This window comes from Oncorhynchus masou, unplaced genomic scaffold (assembly GCF_036934945.1).
Source record: "Oncorhynchus masou masou isolate Uvic2021 unplaced genomic scaffold, UVic_Omas_1.1 unplaced_scaffold_461, whole genome shotgun sequence".
NCBI classification, from domain to species: Eukaryota; Metazoa; Chordata; class Actinopteri; order Salmoniformes; family Salmonidae; genus Oncorhynchus; species Oncorhynchus masou.
Window position 1 is genome coordinate 117,956 of NW_027011005.1, and position 6,909 is coordinate 124,864.

General features: G+C 44.9%; 1 pseudogene; it reads left to right on the forward strand.

Moving 5' to 3' along the window:
* The window catches only part of LOC135535216 (immunoglobulin-like domain-containing receptor 2), a 91,159-nt pseudogene that overhangs the window by 16,481 nt on the left and 67,769 nt on the right, over positions 1–6,909 (forward strand).

Here is a 6,909-nt window from a genome sequence, read left to right on the forward strand (position 1 = left end):
TTCTCACATACACATGGTTAGCAGATGTTAATGCGAGTGTAGCGAAATGCTTGTGCTTCTAGTTCCGACAATGCAGTAATAACCAACAAGTAATCTAACTAGCAATTCCAAAACTAATTTATTATGCACAGTGTAAGGGGATAAAGAATATGTACATAAAGATATATGAATGAGTGATGGTACAGAGCGGCATAGGCAAGATACAGTAGATGCTATAGAGTACAGTATATACGTATACATATGAGATTAATAATGTAGGGTAAGTAACATTATATAAGGTAGCATTGTTTAAAGTGGCTAGCCCCCGGTGATGCGTTGTGCAGACCTCACTACCCTCTGGAGAGCCTTACGGTTGTGGGCGGAGCAGTTGCCGTACCAGGCGGTGATACAGCCCGCCAGGATGCTCTCGATTGTGCATCTGTAGAAGTTTGTGAGTGCTTTTGGTGACAAGCCGAATTTCTTCAGCCTCCTGAGGTTGAAGAGGCGCTGCTGCGCCTTCTTCACGATGCTGTCTGTGTGAGTGGACCAATTCAGTTTGTCTGTGATGTGTATGCCGAGGAACTTAAAACTTACTACCCTTTCCACTAGTGTTCCATCGATGTGGATAGGGGGGTGCTCCCTCTGCTGTTTCCTGAAGTCCACAATCATCTCCTTAGTTTTGTTGACGTTGAGTGTGAGGTTATTTTCCTGACACCACACTCCGAGGGCCCTCACCTCCTCCCTGTAGGCCGTCTCGTCGTTGTTGGTAATCAAGCCTACCACTGTTGAGTCGTCCGCAAACTTGATGATTGAGTCGATGATTGAGTTGGAAGTGAAGCCCACCCAGACAGGAAGGGAAATCACTTCATGCAATACTTCACATTTATGACATTAATTAAGGATATGCAAATACAAGTCCATTTAAATATGATTTCTCTAATTTACCCTCAGGCGACATGATTAAAGTTGACATGCAAGTTTATCCACTTCCATGGAGTACCCCCTCATATAGAACTTATATAAACCCCCTCATATAGACCTTATATAAACCCCCTCATATAGACCTTATATAAACCCCCTCATATAGACGTTATATAAACCCCCTCATATAGACCTTATATAAACCCCCTCATATAGAACTTATATAAACCCCCTCATATAGAACTTATATAAACCCCCTCATATAGACCTTATATAAACCCCCTCATATAGACCTTATATAAACCCCCTCATATAGACCTTTATAGACGTTATATAAACCCCCTCATATAGACCTTATATAAACCCCCTCATATAGACCTTATATAAACCCCCTCATATAGACCTTATATAAACCCCCTCATATAGACCTTATATAAACCCCCTCATATAGACGTTATATAAACCCCCTCATATAGACCTTATATAAACCCCCTCATATAGACCTTATATAAACCCCCTCATATAGACCTTATATAAACCCCCTCATATAGACCTTATATAAACCCCCTCATATAGACCTTATATAAACCCCCTCATATAGACCTTATATAAACCCCCTCATATAGACCTTATATAAACCCCCTCATATAGACCTTATATAAACCCCCTCATATAGACCTTATATAAACCCCCTCATATAGACCTTATATAAACCCCCTCACATAGACCTTATATAAACCCCTCATATAGACCTTATATAAACCCCCTCATATAGACCTTATATAAACCCCTCATATAGACCTTATATAAACCCCCTCATATAGACCTTATATAAACCCCCTCATATAGACCTTATATAAACCCCCTCATATAGACCTTATATAAACCCCCTCATATAGACCTTATATAAACCCCCTCATATAGACCTTATATAAACCCCCTCATATAGACCTTATATACACCCCCTCATATAGACCTTATATAAACCCCTCATATAGATCTTATATAAACCCCGTCATATAGACCTTATATAAACCCCCTCATATAGACCTTATATAAACCCCCTCATATAGACGTTATATAAACCCCCTCATATAGACCTTATATAAACCCCCTCATATAGACCTTATATAAACACCCTCATATAGACCTTATATAAACCCCCTCATATAGACCTTATATAAACCCCCTCATATAGACCTTATATAAACCCCCTCATATAGACCTTATATAAACCCCCTCATATAGACCTTATATAAACCCCCAGTCATATAGACCTTATATAAACCCCCTCAAAAGACCTTATATAAACCCCCTCACATAGACCTTATATAAACCCCCTCATATAGACCTTATATAAACCCCCTCATATAGACCTTATATAAACCCCCTCATATAGACCTTATATAAACCCCCTCATATAGATCTTATATAAACCCCCTCATATAGACCTTATATAAACCCCCTCATATAGACCTTATATAAACCCCCTCATATAGACCTTATATAAACCCCCTCATATAGACCTTATATAAACCCCCTCATATAGACCTTATATAAACCCCCTCATATAGACCTTATATAAACCCCCTCATATAGATCTTATATAAACCCCCTCATATAGACCTTATATAAACCCCCTCATATAGACCTTATATAAACCCCCTCATATAGACCTTATATAAACCCCCTCATATAGACCTTATATAAACCCCCTCATATAGACCTTATATAAACCCCCTCATATAGACCTTATATAAACCCCCTCATATAGACCTTATATAAACCCCCTCATATAGACCTTATATAAACCCCCTCATATAGAAGCAACCAACCATCTACAGTATATCTCTGTCTTGTCACTGGCACCTAACCCCACAAAACGTCCATTCTTCTGGAGTATTTCTGATGTTCTCCCCAGACATCTACCACCCTGCCTCTGACCTACTGTCAGGTTGATCTCTCCCAGTCATCTACCACCCTGCCTCTGACCTACTGTCAGGTTAATCTCTCCCAGTCATCTACCACCCTGCTTCTGACCTACTGTCAGGTTGTTCTCTCCCAGTCATCTACCACCCTGCCTCTGACCTACTGTCAGGTTGTTCTCTCCCAGTCATCTACCACCCTGCCTCTGACCTACTGTCAGGTTGATCTCTCCCAGTCATCTACCACCCTGCCTCTGACCTACTGTCAGGTTGTTCTCTCCCAGTCATCTACCACCCTGCCTCTGACCTACTGTCAGGTTGATCTCTCCCAGTCATCTACCACCCTGCCTCTGACCTACTGTCAGGTTGATCTCTCCCAGTCTGACATCTACCACCCTGCCTCTGACCTACTGTCAGGTTGTTCTCTCCCAGTCTGACATCTACCACCCTGCTTCTGACCTACTGTCAGGTTGATCTCTCCCAGTCTGACATCTACCACCCTGCCTCTGACCTACTGTCAGGTTGATCTCTCCCAGTCTGACATCTACCACCCTGCCTCAGACCTACTGTCAGGTTGATCTCTCCCAGTCATCTACCACCCTGCCTCTGACCTACTGTCAGGTTGATCTCTCCCAGTCATCTACCACCCTGCCTCAGACCTACTGTCAGGTTGATCTCTCCCAGTCTGACATCTACCACCCTGCCTCTGACCTACTGTCAGGTTGATCTCTCCCAGTCATCTACCACCCTGCCTCAGACCTACTGTCAGGTTGATCTCTCCCAGTCTGACATCTACCACCCTGCCTCTGACCTACTGTCAGGTTGATCTCTCCCAGTCATCTACCACCCTGCCTCAGACCTACTGTCAGGTTGATCTCTCCCAGTCTGACATCTACCACCCTGCCTCTGACCTACTGTCAGGTTGTTCTCTCCCAGTCTGACATCTACCACCCTGCCTCTGACCTACTGTCAGGTTGTTCTCTCCCAGTCTGACATCTACCACCCTGCCTCTGACCTACTGTCAGGTTGATCTCTCCCAGTCTGACATCTACCACCCTGCCTCAGACCTACTGTCAGGTTGATCTCTCCCAGTCATCTACCACCCTGCCTCTGACCTACTGTCAGGTTGATCTCTCCCAGTCATCTACCACCCTGCCTCTGACCTACTGTCAGGTTGATCTCTCCCAGTCTGACATCTACCACCCTGCATCTGACCTACCGTCAGGTTGATCTCTCCCAGTCATCTACCACCCTGCCTCTGACCTACTGTCAGGTTGATCTCTCCCAGTCATCTACCACCCTGCCTCTGACCTACTGTCAGGTTGATCTCTCCCAGTCTGACATCTACCACCCTGCCTCTGACCTACTGTCAGGTTGTTCTCTCCCAGTCATCTACCACCCTGCCTCTGACCTACTGTCAGGTTGATCTCTCCCAGTCTGACATCTACCACCCTGCCTCTGACCTACTGTCAGGTTGATCTCTCCCAGTCATCTACCACCCTGCCTCTGACCTACTGTCAGGTTGATCTCTCCCAGTCATCTACCACCCTGCCTCTGACCTACTGTCAGGTTGATCTCTCCCAGTCTGACATCTACCACCCTGCCTCTGACCTACTGCCAGGTTGCTAGGCAGTAGTCACTCCTGTTATGTAACCAGGCTCCGTTAGTCGATGGCTAAGGAACATCTATCAATGGTAACAATGCAGCTATCCTGTGAACAATAGTGTCCCATCATCTAGTGTAGAGATGTACAGGACTGAGTACTGTTGGGACAATAGTATCCCATCATCTAGTGTAGAGATGTACAGGACTGAGTACTGCTGGGAAAATAGTATCCCATCATCTAGTGTAGAGATGTACAGGACTGAGTACTGTTGGGACAATAGTATCCCATCATCTAGTGTAGAGATGTACAGGACTGAGTACTGTTGGGACAATAGTATCCCATCATCTAGTGTAGAGATGTACAGGACTGAGTACTGTTGGGAAAATAGTATCCCATCATCTAGTGTAGAGATGTACAGGACTGAGTACTGTTGGGACAATAGTATCCCATCATCTAGTGTAGAGATGTACAGGACTGAGTACTGTTAGGGACAATAGTGTCCCATCATCTAGTGTAGAGATGTACAGGACTGAGTACTGTTGGGACAATAGTATCCCATCATCTAGTGTAGAGATGTACAGGACTGAGTACTGCTGGGACAATAGTATCCCATCATCTAGTGTAGAGATGTACAGGACTGAGTACTGTTGGGACAATAGTATCCCATCATCTAGTGTAGAGATGTACAGGACTGAGTACTGTTGGGACAATAGTATCCCATCATCTAGTGTAGAGATGTACAGGACTGAGTACTGTTGGGACAATAGTATCCCATCATCTAGTGTAGAGATGTACAGGACTGAGTACTGTTGGGACAATAGTATCCCATCATCTAGTGTAGAGATGTACAGGACTGAGTACTGTTGGGACAATAGTATCCCATCATCTAGTGTAGAGATGTACAGGACTGAGTACTGCTGGGACAATAGTATCCCATCATCTAGTGTAGAGATGTACAGGACTGAGTACTGCTGGGACAATAGTATCCCATCATCTAGTGTAGAGATGTACAGGACTGAGTACTGCTGGGACAATAGTATCCCATCATCTAGTGTAGAGATGTACAGGACTGAGTACTGCTGGGACAATAGTATCCCATCATCTAGTGTAGAGATGTACAGGACTGAGTACTGCTGGGAAAATAGTATCCCATCATCTAGTGTAGAGATGTACAGGACTGAGTACTCTTAGGGAGGTGCCTTCTTGACATCCTGCCTGTTGGCTCGTGGGATAGGTCAGTCTGTGCCCACTCAGTGTAGTGTGTTGTAATGCTAATGCCTTTCCTGTGTGATATACTGTCTGTTAGCTGGCAAGGTACAACTTGCTTCCTTAGCATGAAAAGCAAGTGTCTGTTTGAGTGAATCCTGTGTTGGTGTGTGTGTGTGTGTGTGTGTGTGTGTGTGTGTGTGTGTGTGTACATGTGTGCATTCATGCGTGTTTACGTATATTTATGTGTTGTTGCTCAACAATGGCGGGCTCACATCCCTGAGTGCGGTAACTAGTGTCGCCATGGTAACGCTATGCAGGGCCATGCTGCTTTTGAGAGAGACCTTTTATTTGACTGGCTGGCTCTCTATAACACACTACAACCCAGTAGAACCACCCACTCAGCACTAAGTCCAGAGTCTCTATAACACACTACAGCCCAGTAGAACCACCCACTCAGCACTAAGTCCAGAGACTCTATAACACACTACAACCCAGTAGAACCACCCACTCAGCACTAAGTCCAGAGTCTCTATAACACACTACAGCCCAGTAGAACCCCCACTCAGCACTAAGTCCAGAGTCTCTATAACACACTAAAACCCAGTAGAACCACCCACTCAGCACTAAGTCCAGAGTCTCTATAACACACTACAGCCCAGTAGAACCACCCACTCAGCACTAAGTCCAGAGTCTCTATAACACACTAAAACCCAGTAGAACCCCCACTCAGCACTAAGTCCAGAGTCTCTATAACACACTACAGCCCAGTAGAACCACCCACTCAGCACTAAGTCCAGAGTCTCTATAACACACTACAGCCCAGTAGAACCACCCACTCAGCACTAAGTCCAGAGTCTCTATAACACACTACAGCCCAGTAGAACCACCCACTCAGCACTAAGTCCAGAGTCTCTATAACACACTACAGCCCAGTAGAACCACCCACTCAGCACTAAGTCCAGAGTCTCTATAACACACTACAGCCCAGTAGAACCACCCACTCAGCACTAAGTCCAGAGTCTCTATAACACACTACAGCCCAGTAGAACCACCCACTCAGCACTAAGTCCAGAGTCTCTATAACACACTACAGCCCAGTAGAACCACCCACTCAGCACTAAGTCCAGAGTCTCTATAACACACTACAGACCAGTAGAACCACCCACTCAGCACTAAGTCCAGAGAACCACTATAACACACTACAGTCCAGTAGAACCACCCACTCAGCACTAAGTCCAGAGTCTCTATAACACACTACAGCCCAGTAGA